The 16,649-nt window shown below is 39.2% G+C and overlaps 1 long non-coding RNA gene across 1 annotated transcript in view; it reads left to right on the top strand.

Moving 5' to 3' along the window:
• LOC107132664 (uncharacterized) overlaps window positions 1–16,649 on the top strand; it is a 400,010-nt gene that overhangs the window by 160,404 nt on the left and 222,957 nt on the right. The window contains exon 5 of the long non-coding RNA XR_009495406.1: window positions 15,862–15,903. This is a non-coding gene — a long non-coding RNA (uncharacterized lncRNA). The remainder of the gene's footprint in view (window positions 1–15,861; window positions 15,904–16,649) is intronic.

Genomic DNA, 16,649 nt, shown 5'->3' on the forward strand with positions numbered 1-16,649 from the left:
GCCAGCCTTTAAAAATACAAATTGCTTGGGGGAAGAATCATATCTTAATTCTTTTCAAACTAACATCTTAATGTTATAGGAAGCAAAACCACATAAAACTGTGTTTTGGAATGGTTCTGATATTTTAGTATATTTACATTTACATATTAAAATATTAGAAAAAAAAGCACAGCTCTTAAAAGAAGTAGAGTGGAAATTTAGAAATTCAGAACAAATTCAACAAACTGTTATTGAAAATCCAGCCTGTATCCCGCATTTTGCCAAGGCTCTGCGAATACAAAAGTTGGCTAAGACACATCTCTATTTCTCAAAGAACTCACAGTATGGTAAAGGGGGAGGGTGAGACAACACCAAATAAATACTATCCAATGTTGTAGATGGTCTAGATTGCCTCACATTACAGTGGGGTGGAGGAAGGGCTGGTCCTGGGAGTCAAAGTATCAGGTTTTCTCTCTCTCTCTATCTTTTTTTTTTAATCTTTATGGTTTGATTATATATGTGGCTTTTTGTGCAATTCATCTCAAGTTCTTTTAAGTAAGAAATGTCCTTTAACAGTCAATCAATAAAGATAATCCTCTGATAAAGTGGATTATCTTGAATGTGAATACACAAATTATATTAATCTTAAGCCATCATATAAAAACACCCTTCAAACAAATAGGCTGTTCAGAAAGAATTGCAGAATGAATTATCTGGAGGATTTATCCAAGGTCATGGTTTTTCCTGATTCAAAGAGATTCTCCCTAGGTAATTTCCTTGCATTCATATAACATCTCCTGTTCTTTTTACTGTAGCTGAGGCACAATGAATCTGGCCACAATTGGGAAGAGAGGGCAACTGTGAAGAAGGAGGATTCTTCAGGTGGTAAAGCTGATGGGGGGAAAAAAAGATAGTTTTGGGGGATGGTAGGAAAGAGAAAATGGGGTTTCTACCTAGGTAATTAGGAAGAAGGTGTTTAAAAAGTTGAAACTTACCTATGTCTGATCTCAGAAAACAGGTTGAGAAGCTAAGATTTCACTGCATATCCCCAAAGCACAAAGATGTGCTTAGTTGCTCAGTTGTGTCTGACTGTTTGCAACCCCATGGGCTGTAGCCTGTCCATGGGGATTCTCCAGGGAAGAATACTGGAGTGTGTTGCCATGCCCTCCTCCAGGGGATTTTCCCAACCCAGGGATCGAACTCAGGTCTTCTGCACTGCAGGTGTTTCCTTTACCATCTGAGCTGCCAGGGAAGCCCAATCAGATGAGTATAGCCTAAGTGTTTCCAATTTTAAAAATTAAGACGGAGAAATTTTGGGTGTGAGAGGCAACACTGAATTAAATTAAACAAGTAGTGACAGCAATCAAAAAGTCATGTGATGGAAGGTACCAACTTATTTGTGTGACCTTATTTTATGTAGTTTTAAGAATATTTTATATTGTTTATAATTAGCAACGCTAATGAGTAGCTTCTTATTTATGTTTTTAGTTTAGTAAAAGCTTCTTTTATATAAAAATTAACTCAATTGTGTGCTAAATATTCTGAGAAACTTGTCTAAGGGAAAGTCAGCTGGAATACATGACATGATCCAGACTCTAGTGTGTCCCCTACTGTCATCAACACAAATTGAAGGCATAGGAATCCTGCCCAGGAAGAAGTATTAATACTAGCCTTGCAGATCCAAACCTATTAGTGACAGGAAACAGCAAATCATGGCAGGGATTGCTTGACGGCCACTTTAAATCAAGAATGGAGCATGCTACATTGTCATTGTGGGTGTGTGTGTGTGCAGTTGCCCAGTTGTGTCTGACTCTTTGCAACCCCACGGACTGTAGCCTGCCAGGCTCCTCTGTCCATGGGATTTTCCCAGCAAGAATACTGGAGTGGGTTGCCATTTCCTATTCCAGGGGATCTTCCTTAACCAGGGATCAAACCTGTGTCTCCTGCACCGGCAGGTAGATTCTTTACCACTGAGCCAACTGAGAAGCCCATATTGCATTACTTTTTCCTGTATTTCCCATTGGGTGATAAATTTTGTGAGAGCAGGAACTGTATTTGATTTATTTAAAGTTACATCTTTAGAGCCTAACAGTATATGATGTATAGTTTGTATTTGAGAAAAGTTATTAAATAAATGAGATGCTAGGGTGAAGGGTAAGGAGAGAAGGAGAAAAAGGAGATAGGAGGGCCTCAATGCTGAACTATATTTATTTCCCAAATTTGCCTAGAATCCCCTTTGTCTTTTTCCATGAGCCTAGATGTTTAACTCCATCTAGAAGGGCTTGTCTAGTACTAAAAAGAGTCTTTATTTTAGTTTTCAAAGTATTGCTTTGTCTCTATTGACAGCATGTTCTTTAATAACTGTGTTAGTAATTTGATTTCTAATTTCTTTGTAGTCTTAGAACTAAGAATTCAGGGCAAAGATACGAGATTTCAGACCAAAACTTATTTTTCATACACCAAATTGAATAAGATGACTGTCTCCAGAGAATTCTCAGCATGCAGGCCTATTTTATAGAGAGCTGGTAATGTAGCACCTTTATGAAAGTGCCTATTTAATTCATCCAAATTAAGTGGGAACAACAAACGGGAGAGATTTAACTACAGAGATAAAGTAACCATCTGAGTTACAAAGCCAAGAACGAGTCCAAGTTAATGGACACACATTAGGAAAGACTTAGCAGAGCCCATTAGAAGAGGCACTGCAAAAATACAAAGTGAGGTCTTACAAAGGATCTTCTCCATAAGGATTAAGGATTAGTGCACTGAAAATATGATAACATGTAGAAAAATAGCATTAGGAACTGAAAAAAGCCATTTTCTAAAACAGCCGTCCTCACCCTGAGTGCAAAAGACGCCTTTCAGCCAGAGCGGCTTTTGCCATTGCTGGTGCCAGGGAGCTGCAGCATTGGCAGGCAGTTTCACATGGCTCCTTCCCCGCAGGAGTGCCAGCAAGGAGAGGCTTCCAGAGCATGTCTGCACAGGAGACCAGAGGGCTCAGGTTCCTGAAGGTCTGAATAAGGAGATTGATTCTGACTAAGATTCTTCCTGAGTCAATCCTTAATGACTGTAGAGACGGCAGTCCTTCATGTTTCATTATTTTATTTAAAAGAACATATGAAAAATGTTAATAGGACCCCATGACTAACTCTTGTACCTGCATTGTAACACAAGATAAGGTCAGTTTTACACACCCTTTGTCATCATGAAATCTATTTGATGTACTGCAAGCCAGACTCCATAGGTCTTCCTAGAATATCAGTGAACAATTCCAGATATCGAAGAAACTTTTTTTTTTTAATTAAAAGTACTGTTTTTCAATAACTACTATACGAAAATAAAAACAGTTTGACCATGACCTCTCGGCAAAGGTACAACATTTTTAGACGGTCAATAAACAGAACGTTGTTTTAAGGTGCAGTAAACCTAGGCAAAAAAAGTAGTCTGGAGATGAATGCAAGAGCAGGAGGGAGGGTAGAAAGGGAAGAGAAATCCCGATGGTAGTTCTACAATCCTGTGGCTCCACTGTGCTCTGGGGACCAGGGACATCTGCAACGACTGGCGGAGTCTTGGGGCCCCTTGTCGCCCCTTCAGTCGACTGAATGTTCGAAGGAGTCCCAGGTGACTTGGATGCACACGCTGAAGTTTGAGAGCTTGGCTCTGGGAGAACTGGGAGGCTGGGTTCTGAGCAGTAAATCTATAGTTCTCAGGGCTTCTCAAACTTTGTTATGCATGAGAAACACCTGGGGAAATTGTTCAACAGGGAAGTTCAGGGCCCAGACCAAACAGGTTCTGATTCCTTAGGCTTCTGTGGTACTTAGCAAACTTGTATTTCTAATACATTTTCCAGGGGGCTTTGGCACAGATCGTCACTGGAACACACTTTAAGAAACCTTTGCCACTGATATTAAGATCTGGCAAAGTAAATGCTTACTAAGTCTATTGAAGCAGTGTGCGTGTTATTTGCTCAGTCGTGTCCGACTCTTTGTGACTCCCTTGGACTCTAGCCCGCCAGGCTCCTCTGTCCCTGGGATTCTCCAGGCCAGTGGGTTGCCGGTTCCTTCTCCAGGGGATCTCTCTGACCCAGGGATTGAACCCCGATCTCCCACGTTACAGGCAGATTCTTTACCATCTGAGCCACTGGCAAGTAGGCCTTGAAAACATCCCGTCTGGGAGTAGTAATGGATTTCCTTGTCTGAGACATGATAACCAGTTGCGGTACCTCAAAGCACTCAGCTTCCTTGTTTGATTTGTGTTCTCTTATCTGTGTCACACTGAGCTTTTTGCTCTTTCCTACGATTCTGTGAGCTTTGACACCTGAGTCTTTGCTGCAGTTTTTTTTTCTCTCTGAGCAGGTTTCAGAGTCTGAAAGGCTGTGTTTGGATTTTAGCTTAAGGCATGCACTAATTTGGTAACCTTGGAGAAGTGATCATAATCTGTTTCCTCAAGTGTGAAATGGGTACTGTAGTATCTGGCTTATGGAGTTACTGCAACAATTACAAGAGAAATGGCCTGTGTCAGATTTACAGCACAGCACGCAGCATCTAGCAGACCTCAGTGCTTGACCACAGCTACTGTTTGTACTACTTTCAGGGGGGATGTCTGGAGAACCCCCATTTTTTTCCCCAAAGTTTGCTGCTTGTAGCGGTCCTTCAAGAGCTTCCCTTAATTCCTTCATGGATTGCTCACACATCCACATTCTCATAGTACTTAACGATGTCTCTCTTTGTGTTCCTTTTTATTATGTATTATTAATTTGTTCTCTGTCTTTTCACTGAACTGTGAGCTCATCAAGACAAGCAAACAGCAACCATGAAAACAAACTCTTTCTTACCCTCGTAGTTTTAGCACCTTGCATGTAATAATTGTGAAGGCAGGGTGTTTGTTTATGTGCTACACACTGTTCTAAGCACTTTTAATGGATTAACTCATTTAATCCTCAGAACAAGCCTATGAGGTAGATGCTGCTATTATCTCCATTTTATAGATGAGGAACTGAAACACAGAGGGTTAAGTAACATCCAGGGTCATGCTGCTAAGCCATAGACCTGTAATTTGAACCTAGGCAGTATGGTTCCAGAATTTAAAACTTAGCAGACCCCAAACAAATGCTTGCTGAATTTCATTATACTGTGACTACATTGACTTTAGGTAAGGTCTTCTTCAGAAAATAATGTTCTGAAGATGAAAAATAAGCAAGTCAAATCATTGTTCAGTTTCTGAGGTGTCTGGTTATCTCGAAACAATATCAAAACAAATCATAGACATGAAATGGCTAGTGAGTGCCTTCTGAAAGGAAACCTCAGATCTAAGTACTGTGAATGTGATGATCAGTATTCAGATTATTTCTAAAAGCAAGATTTTGTCAAACGGCAGGAATAAATAAAGATTTCCTAACACTGAGGTTTCCTTTTTTGCTGCTGCTGCTGCTAAGTCGCTTCAGTCGTGTCCGACTCTGTGCGACCCCATAGATGGCAGCCCACCAGGCTCCCCCGTCCCTGGGATTCTCCAGGCAAGAACATTGGAGTGGGTTGCCATTTCCTTCTCCAATGTATGAAAGTGAAAAGTGAAAGTGAAGTTGCTCAGTTGTGTCTGACCCTTAGCGACCCCATGGACTGCAGCCCACTAGGCTCCTCCGTCCATGGGATTTTCCAGGCAAGAGTATTGGAGTGGGTTGCCATTGCCTTTTCCGAGGTTTCCTTTTTTAGCTTTATTGAAATATAACTGACATATAATAAACTTTCTCATTTGAGTGTACAGTTGGATGAATTTTGGTAATTATGTGTAGTTGCAAAATCCTCACACTGTCAAGATATAGAAAAATTCCATCATCCTAGAAAGGACCCTTGTGCCTCTTTGTAGTTGATCTTCTTCTCTGACCCCTGGGTCCAGGCAACCATTGATCTATTTTCTGTCTCTATAGTTTTACTTCTTCCAGAATGCCATATAAATGGGATCATATGATATGGTAGGCTATTGTATCTGGATAGCTTTGCTCAGCCTAAAGCCTTTGAGATTTATCAGCGTTGTTATTTTTATCAGCAGTTTTCCTTTCTTATTGATATGGAGTGCTTCATATTATAGCTATACCGTGCTTACTTACCCATTCAGTAGTTAGTGAACATTTGTGTTGTTTCCAGTTTTGATTATTATGAATAGTGCTGCTATGAATATTCATGTACAAGTCTTTGTGGAAATCTGCTTTCGTTTCTCTTGGTTAAATATGTAGGAACAGGGGTGCTGGTCTACATGGTAAATCTATGTTTAACTTTATACTATCCCGCCACACTGTTTTCCAAGTGGCTGTACTTGGAATACTCTTCTGTATCTCCCGCAGCAACGTACTAGAGTTGATAGAGTTCTGGTTGATTCTGTCTTGACATTATTTGACGTTGTCAGTCTTATTAACATTAGCTATTCTAGTAGCTCATTGTGGCTTTAGTTTGCATTTTCTTGATGACTAGTGATGTTGAACATCTTTTCTCGGTCTGTTGGCCATTTGATATTTTCTGTGATTGTTCACATCTTTTGTTCATTTAAAAAATTTAGAGTATCCTTTTCTTATTGATTTATATATATATATATCTTTTCAAAAGAAAAAATACTGTTAATATAATCTTTTGTTAAATACATGGTTTGCAAATGTTTTCTCATAATCTGTGGCTTGCATTTTCATTTTCCTAATTGTGCCCTTTGAAGAGCAAACCTTTCACATTTTGATTCATTTTATCCATTTTTTCCTATTTTGCACTTTTGTGTCTTGTTTAAAAAAATATTTTTCTAACTCAGTGACACAAGGATTTTCTTCGAGAAGGCCAATTTTTTTTGCACTTAGGTCTGCTGTCATTTCATGTTAATCTTGAGTCTGACGTAGAGGTTGAAACTCTCTCAATAGAAATGCTTTCACTGGGGTCCTCTTTTCATTATTTTTTAATTAAAAAACTGTATATATTTATTTGGCTGTGCTGGGTCTCCGTCGCTGCACAGGCCACTCTCCAGTTGCGCTGTGCAGGCTTCTCGCCGCAGTGGCTCCTCTCGTTGCTGAACACAGGCTCCAGGGTGCACAGGCTTTCGTCGTCGTGGCTTGTGGGCTCACGAGCACAATCTCGATAGCTTTCGTGAACAGGTTTAGTTGCTCCGTAGCATGTAGGATTTTCCCGGACTAGGGATTTAACTTGTGTCTCCTGCATTGGCAGGCAGTTTCTTTACCAGTGAGTAGTGTAGAAAAAATGAGAAGAAAATTGCTCACGGTAGATATGGTAGTTAAGAAATTTTAAAACATCTTTAAACTTTGGGTGGAGAGATATGTTTGAATCAAAGTTAACTAGCTAGGATAAGGATGACTGTACTTAGGACTCCAAGTTTTGTTGAATTTTCTAAATATTAGGCCAAGTGATATTGTTTTGCTTGGTTTTTCCTTTTCTGCCCATTTCCAGGAAGCACAAAGTTTTTATTTAAAGAGAACAAACACTTTTCTTCTTGCTGCAAACCTATTTGAAACAGGGAAGGACCAGTCTCAGGAAAACTTTTCAGCTGATGTCTTTTTTCCTAGCCTGCCTTTTGCCCAAAACCACTCCCACACACTCTGTTGCTAAGATAGTCTGAAGTTTCAAAATGCCAACAAAAAATTCTCTGTGTTTAGGTTGTTTTGGATTGTTAATTATTGGTGGCAATGGATGAGTATTCAGCACCTTGGAACTTCTGCAAAAGAAACTTAATAAGGATACATTTGCTGTAGTTGGAAAAGTATTTGATGAACAGCTGACCTTTCAAATGTTTACATGAGTTGAATCTCTGAACTGCTAATGTTAGGAAGGTCCAAGTTCTAATTCAGACTCAGACACTGAATCTCTTTGTAGGGAAAGCTTTTAAATATCTTCAGTTTTCTCATTTGTTTTTTAAAAAAAGGCTGACTTCACTCACCCATTAATTGGTTAATGCTTGTGAATGTTTTGAGAGGATGAAAAGCACTTTCTCAGAGCACTGCCCTATCGTTCCCTCTCATGATTGTGGTTTGTCATCCACCTGAAGTAAGTGGGTAAGTCATGTACGAAGTTTGCATTGTAGAAAGGAAATGATTCTACAGATCCTTAACCACGAGAGGAAAAAAAATATGTTTCTTTCACGTGGAGTTGGTGAATAAAGCTTCCACTGTTCTGAGAGAAAAATGCAAAAGGAAGTCTGCTTGTGTGGATTAAGTCACTTATGAATACTTTTAAAAATATTTACATGAATCTCTACTGACTAACCAATTCTCTGAGCACATTCCATAAAAATGTCTTCTCAGGCAATTTCTCTTAGAAATTCACACATATATATATTTTGTCCCTCGTGTCTTGCATGAGATTGTTTACGGTGCCCAACTGACAAAAGAAGCCAATGCAAGCAGCTAAAGGACCTAGGGAGATGTGCTAAGGAAGAAAGTGGGGGTTGAGAAATTAGGAAGGGCTTCCTTTCTACTGTGGCCTTCCCCACCACCACCCGCCACCCCTCCCCCAGGTCCTATTTCAGCATATTTTTTTCCTTAGGTTCAGTTGCTTCATTTCTCGAGTTCCTCGTTTAGATGACCTGTGTTCCTCTGCACGTGTCCCAGTCAACATGGCTGTCTCACCCTGAAGCCGTTCACTCCCTTTGTGGTTCTGGACATTATCCAGGGAGCAGTGAGTTGGTGCTTCCAAATCTTCATCGAACATGTCATCCTGAAATTGTTCTGAAAGCATTGATCATTTTGGTTGCAGCTGGAGTATGAAAGGAGTTCTTGGGGAATCCATGTCTTTGCCAAGTCCACATCTGGTTCCCATGAAGGGAAGAAAGAATTGTGGTTGTTAATTTTGGAAACAGAAAGAAAAGAAATGCAGGCATCTGCTTATCTCTGTTAAGGTTTGACCACACCTTGATGCAATGAAGAACAGAGGTCACCTAAATTTAGGTTTTTATTTTACCTATAGACTATTCAAAAACTGAAAAACAAACAAAAAACCACACCAACAACAAGAACAACAAAACCCAAACTAAAATTTCCAGCATTTAAAAATCTAGAGGTTTCATGTAAAAATCTAGAATCTCAGCTTCTTTTGAAAAATTGGAAAGTCTGGCATCTCTGGAGCTGCATTCTGACATGGCAAGGGTGACTAGATTGGAGCATTGGCTGCCCCCTTGGGATGTCTAAAGTCTCATATCACCAGCCTGTCCTCTGGAGACATGATCTGTAAGGTTTTACATATTCCGATCCAAACATATTATTTTAAAATCGTTCTTTTCACTCTCTACATAAGTTCTTTTCTTTTGAACAGGAAATAGACATGAGAAAGTAAGATAAGAGAATGAATGACGTTAGCATGTTTCCCATGTCTGTTTCCTGTTCTAAGAGTAGGAGTTACCTAGAAAGAGTGAAAAGAATGATTTAAAAGTATATATTTGGACCTTTATTCAGCTATTTACAGTCAGTAATTCACAAAGTTACCCTATAATTCAAATTCAAATATACTGATTTAAATATACATCCTTTGATTCTTCTGAGAGAAAGCTATACATGTGTTATGTATTGTCTGGCTTAAAAAAATGAAATTTCTTTCAAAATGTTTTATCTAGACATTTAGGACCTTTTAAGCAAAAACCTTCATGTGACCGCTTGACAGCTAAATAATCTCCACCATAGTCTGTTGAGTACCAGCGTTATCTTTATATCTAGAAAGAGTAAAATGACAATTTTACTGAAAATACCTTTTTGCTGAAAAGTATGTGTCAATTTATGAGACCACTTTTATTTTGAGCTATCTTTTGTCTGTAATTCTGCGTTTATCCATCAGACATAAATTGCCTTGTCGGCTAGGTTTCCTGGTGTTCATCTGTCCTTCCTAGTAGCATCCTGATTTCCTTTTGGCCTGTTGTCTCTCTCCCATGTAATGCAACTTGGGAATCTGGGTCTGATGGTAAATAAAGCTTGGTTCTTAGTCTCTATTGCTGAGTTCAGTACAGTCGCTCAGTCGTGTCTGACTCTGTGACCCCATGAACCGCAGCACGCCAGGCCTCCCTGTCCATCACCAACTCCCTGAGTTTACCCAAACTCATGTCCACTGAGTCAGTGATGCCATCAACCATCTCGTCCTTTGTCATCCCCTTCTCCTCCTGCCCTCAATCTTTCCCAGCATCAGGGTCTTTTCAAATGAGTCAGCTCTTTGCATCAGGTGGCCAAAGTATTGGAGTTTCAGCTTCAACATCAGCGCTTCCAACGAACACCCAGGACTGATGTCCCCTAGGATGGGCTGGTTGGATCTCCTTGCTGTTCAAGGGACTCTCAAGAGTCTTCTCCAACACCACACTTCAAAATCATCAGTTCTTTGGCGCTCAGCTTTCTTTATAGTCCAGCTCTCACATCTATACATGACTACTGGAAAACCATAGCCTTGACTAGATGGACCTTTGTTGGCAAAGCAATGTCTCTGCTTTTTAATGTGTTGTCTAGGTTGGTCATAACTTTCCTTCCAAGGAGTAAGCGTCTTTTAATTTCATGGCTGCAGTCACCATCTGCAGTGATTTTGGAGCCCAGAAAAAGAAAGTCAGCCACTGTTTCCACTGTTTCCCCATCTATTTGCCATGAAGTGATGGGACCGGATGCCATGATCTTAGTTTCTGAATGTTGAGCTTTAGGCCAACATTTTTACTCTCCTCTTTCACTTTCATCAAGAGGCTTTTTAGTTCCTTTTCACTTTCTGCCATAAGGGTGGTGTCATCTGCATATCTGAGGCTATGGATATTTCTCCCGGCAATCTTGATTCCAGCTTATGCTTCATCCAGCCCAGTGTTTCTCATGATGTACTCTGCATATAAGTTAAATAAGCAGGGTGACAATGTACATCCTTGACATACTCCTTTTCCTATTTGGAAACAGTCTGTTGTTCCATGTCCAGTTCTGTTGCTTCCTGACCTGCATACAGGTTTCTCAAGAGGCATACTGCTGGGTATGTGCCAATAAATGGGCATGTGACTGAAACTTAGAAAGCTGAAGTCGCCTGGTTATTTGAATCTTGAGCAGAGTGGTACAAAGTCAGAAGCAACAGTTAAAGCTCATGCACTCCAGGAGTATTGCTCTGATGGTCATAGTTTCTAGCCTTATTCCTGTCCAGTTCCTAAGTCTGGTTCTTCAAGGCTCCTTGTCAGTTTCAGGAAATTCCCCAATATTCTGTTTCATTTTCTTTTCTTTTCTTTCTCTCTGTTTTTGGTTGCATGTTTTTCTCTTGCATATAATCAGAGAGCTCTAACTGATGGACCCTGTCTCACCACTTCCCCGCTACTGCCCTAGTCTGTTCCACATTCCATACCATCTCTTGCCTAAAATGCTCAAGTAGCCTCTTCACCAATTAAGGCAGATGTATGTATCTGCTTTATATGCATCTGCTAAAACATTTCTAAGTCAAATCAGGTCATTTCTCTGCTCAGAACCTTCCAATGGTTGCCCACTTCACTCCAGGTTAAGGCCGAAATGCTTGATGGACTATAGGCTTTGCAAGGGCACATAGCATTCACTTCAGTATCCTCACCATATAGAATAATCCTTGGCATATTAATTTGTTGAATGAATGATGTACTCCTTGGGAAAGCAGTTATGTTTTATTTGACTTGAATACTTAGTATGTAGCATGGTGCATGGCACAGAATAGGCACATAGTAAATATTTGTTTTTGCTGTTGAGCCTAGCTGCTTTAACTATTAGAAAGGACAGAGTCATCAGAATCTAATCCTTTCATGATTTCACTCTTGTTGAAACTACTGGTTTGTGACAGTCATGGGGACTAACTCCACCTAGTATTGAGCTTATATTCATTTTGATGGAAAACAAAACAAACATTAATGGCAACCTGATCAGGATGGAACTTGCTTAAAGAAAGGCTCAGATTAGTTTCAGCAGGTTGACATAGTCAGCATTGTGGAGGTGAAGCTCTCAGATTGAAGCAAGCCAAGAAATACAATTGATCCTCCTAGTCTGCAAATTTCATTTGCAAGTTCAATTGAAGTGTAAGTAGAGTGGGATCATGTTATTAGTTCTCTTAGAGGCACAGATTCCAGGATAGGGAAATGTGTGTGTGCTTGCCTGGCGAGGCAGACATGGACTGTCAACGCAGTGTTCCCAGGAACACTCCTTGGAGTGGCAGCAAGGACATAAGAAGGGACTATGCTTAGTAAGATGTTTGATCCCTCCATCCTCTTCACACGCCCCCCTTCCCAGCACACACCAATTAGACTAAATGGTTTTAGTACTGTGACAAAAAGATAAATATAATTCTAATCTAAATTTAGTCTATTCTTTCAGTCAGACTATTTCTTTTCTTCCCTTTGCAATTAAGCATTCTAATTTTCTTTTCCTACTGCAGAATTGTGTCTCTTTAGGTTGGCAGGGCTTCAAATGGTTTTGATCATAATTTCTAAGTATTTAAGTTATTTCAGTGATTGAAGAGAACTCCTATGATTATAGGACACTGTTGAATAATGGATTCTTTCAAAATCTCCTCAGTCAGTTTTAATTTAGTTAGGAAAAATAATCACAAAAGCAGAAGTATAAATTTTGAGAAGCTACCCTTTTTTAGTTTTGGAGAACCGCTAGATTGTGTTTTTCTTGTCAGAAGTAGAGGAAAGGTTTCGCTGCAAACTTGGGAGAATACTGCCTAATAACTTCCTTATAACATGATGAGACCTTTCCTTTCTGAGTTTCAGCAGTTTTGAAATGCTGAGATACTTTCATTTTTCCTTTATAACTCAACTCTGGAGTTCAGAGTTCTTCCTTGGATTGTGAATTCCCAGAGCTCAAGAGCATTTTGAATTTCTAAATTTCTTTTTAATAAAATAATAAAATGGTACTGACAATATTTTAGTTAAGGTCAAGTCCATCTTGTTTGAAACCTGCTATTCCAATCAAAACCAGCTGGGGCCAGGGATGGCTCTGTTGTGCCTGCATATCCAAGCAAATAAGTATGGAGCCCCATTAATAGGCGGTAGACAGTTGGCTCTCAGCCTTCATCTCCATGTATCAGCTGAAGAGATAAGGCCACTATACAAACCTTGAAGCAAGACTTACTGGGTTTTTTTGGGTGGGGGAGGCAGAGAAAGGGGAGCATTGTTTGCTTTTTTGTTTTAGTCAAGTTTACACATTTATGAAAGTGGAATTTGTTCTGCGGGTTTTAAATGGATATTCAGATGCAGCATCAATTTTCCACTTTTATTTTGTGTCAGCTTCAATAAATGTTCTTATACGTGTGAGGTCAAATAAAGTAACTATCCAGATGGTGATATTTTTTTCATTATTTATGATAATGTACATTTGTAGTCAGTGGTGCAGTTGTAAGTTCCAGATTGCAGGGCCCATTCGTATTCATTTTTCCATCCTCAGAGCCTTGCACAGTGCCCAGCACATAGTAGGTGCTCTATACCTGCTTAATATGAATTAACTGAACTAATGGAGTGGTTTGTTACTATAATCTTATCTTTTTGACCTATATAAATGGCATCTATTACTACTGATATTCTGTTCTCATTATGCCATTTAGAAGTTCTTAGGATACATATATTATGCGAACATCTATTTCTGCTTTATTGACTATGCCAAAGCCTTTGACTGTGTGGATCACAATCAACTGTGGACAATTCTGAAAAAGATGGGAATACCAGACCACCTGATCTGCCTCTTGAGAAATTTGTATGCAGGTCAGGAAGCAACAGTTAGAACTGGACATGGAACAACAGACTGGTTCCAAATAGGAAAAGGAGTTCGTCAAGGCTGTATATTGTCACCCTGTTTATTTAACTTCTATGCAGAGTACATCATGAGAAACGCTGGACTGGAAGAAACACAAACTGGAATCAAGATTGCCAGGAGAAATATCAATAACCTCAGATATGCAGATGACATCACCCTTATGGCAGAAAGTGAAGAGGAACTCAAAAGCCTCTTGAAGAAAGTGAAAGTGGAGAGTGAAAAAGTTGGCTTAAAGCTCAACATTCAGAAAACGAAGATAATGGCATCCAGTCCCACCACTTCATGGGAAATAGATGGGGAAACAGTGGAAACAGTGTCAGACTTTATTTTTCTGGGCTCCAAAATCACTGCAGATGGTGGCTGCAGCCATGAAATTAAAAGACGCTTACTCCTTGGAAGGAAAGTTATGACCAACCTAGATAGCATATTCAAAAGCAGAGACATTACTTTGCCAACAAAAGTTCATCTAGTCAAGGCTATGGTTTTTCCTGTGGTCATGTATGGATGTGAGAGTTGGACTGTGAAGAAGGCTGAGTGCCGAAGAATTGATGCTTTTGAACTGTGGTGTTGGAGAAGACTCTTGAGAGTCCCTTGGACTGCAAGGAGATCCAACCAGTCCATTCTGAAGGAGATTGGCCCTGGGATTTCTTTGGAAGATCAGATCATATCAGTCGCTCAGTCGTGTCCAACTCTTTGCGACCCCCATGAATCGCAGCACACCAGGCCTCCCTGTCCATCACCAACTCTATTTTCCAAAATTGAAAACAGAAACAGAAAATAGCTATTTTCCAAGATTGAAGTTCAGCATAATGGAAAAATCAACTGTGGGCTACCTTGAGAATTGTTTACTTGGTGGATTAGACAGTTGTTGGCTTATTCCAAGTTTGTATTCACAATGGGGGTCCCTGGAGGTTGATATGTGCTCCCAGATTACAAAGTAGTTTAAAGAGCAAATTCAACATAATGGAATGTCTTCTGAATTATTAGGCTGATGTACCCATTTAACTACCGAATGGGGAGAATTGAGAGATGCTTTTGTGAATCCTTGTACATTAAAAACATTTCCACTGTTTCCCCATCTATTTCCCATGAAGTGGTGGGACCGGATGCCATGATCTTCATTTTCTGAATGTTGAGCTTTAAGCTTATAGTAATAGATCCTTGAATTTGAATAACTTTATAATAAACAATAATCGTATTGATTATTTTAGCATGTTCTTACCACATCTCTATGAAGTCAGGAGGCAGAAAAGCCTGGAGATTAAGAGACTATTCATCATTCTTTATTCTGACTCTTAGGCCCATTTTCCTGTTTTACTAGCCATGTGGTGGGCATAATGAACACATTATTAATTTCTAATGAAAGACTTCCTTTCTAAAAGCTTGTTGGTCTATACTGTTAAAATCCTGATGCAAGGGGACTTCCCTGGTGCTCCAGTGGTTAAGAATCTGCCTTGCCACGCAGGGGATGTGGGTTTGATCCTCGGTCAGAAAACTAAGCTCCCACATGCCCTGGAGTAACCAAGCCACAACTATTGAGCCCGCGTCACAGATGGAGAGTTCACTTGCCACAACAGAGGTCCCCCATGCTGCAACTAAGACCCCAGGTAGCCAAATTAACTAATTAATTTAAAAAAAGCAAAAGCTCTTAAAAAAATACTGATGGGGAATTCAGAAATCAAGCTTCTGACACCTTTACATTTTTGGCATGAATTTAAGTTTTTTTTTTAAGTAGCTATTTTCCAAAATTGAAGTTCAGCATAATGGAAAAATCAACTGTGGGCTACCTTGAGAATTGTTTACTTGGTGGATTAGACAGTTGTTGGCTTATTCCAAGTTTGTATTCACAATGGGGGTCCCTGGAGGTTGATATGTGCTCCCAGATTACAAAGTAGTTTAAAGAGCAAATTCAACAAAATGGAATGTCTTCTGAATTATTAGGCTGATGTACCCATTTAACTACCGAATGGGGAGAATTGAGAGATGCTTTTGTGAATCCTTGTACATTAAAAATCTTATTTAAGTTTTGTAAACATTAAAAAAATGGGCTGTTTCTTTCTTAAAATTGTTTGCTTAATTTCCCCATCCCAGCACTGCTTTGCCTGTTTCAAGGTCTTTTTTTCTCCTCTCAGAGTATGAAGGCCTCTGGTTCTATTCAGCTGCCTCCTCTTTCGGTGAGTAATTTTTCTAGTTGGTACTTTCAATAATACAAGAAATATTTATTTGACTGGTTGATTGAGTTCTCAGAATCTTATATCTGAAAAGTATTATGTCTCCCCCTGACAATGTACTCATCCTGATTAACAGCATTGTCCTTATGTGTGTTCAGACCAAACTCTTCCCATTTCTTAAAAATTTTTATTAATATAAAGCTTATTATTACCATAAAAACATTAAAAAAAAAAAAGCTTATTATGAACTTAAAGGAGACCATAGTCTTTTGTTTTGCTCTAAATGACCTAATCTCAAATCTTTAAACATTTTTTATTCCTTTTCCTTTTTTATATTCTTTAATTTTAAATATTTTCAAGTATATACCCAACTATAGGGCTGAGTCAAATTTAACCAGAATTCATTATAACCTTCAAATTTTTTTCATCTAAATGTGTAAACCCTTTAAGGGTAGAGACCATAGAGACCTTACTTGTCCCATATTCCACTTTACATTCTTTTCCTATAGGAAGTGCCTGGTACCTTTAGACAAGGAGCATCATGCATGGTTATTTGCTTAATGAGCAAATGGATAGTAGTTCATATTTGTATTTCTTAATATCAACAATAAGCCCTTTGAATGTTGATCTTATATAAATGTTAGACAAGTTATAAGAATGGTAACGAAACAATGCGAATTGTTTCACGGAACTGACAGTTACGGCAGCTATTAATGCATGATTATGTGTACTGAAGATATTGGTAAAGT

Source organism: Bos taurus, chromosome 7 (genome assembly GCF_002263795.3).
Source record: "Bos taurus isolate L1 Dominette 01449 registration number 42190680 breed Hereford chromosome 7, ARS-UCD2.0, whole genome shotgun sequence".
Taxonomy (NCBI): Eukaryota; Metazoa; Chordata; class Mammalia; order Artiodactyla; family Bovidae; genus Bos; species Bos taurus.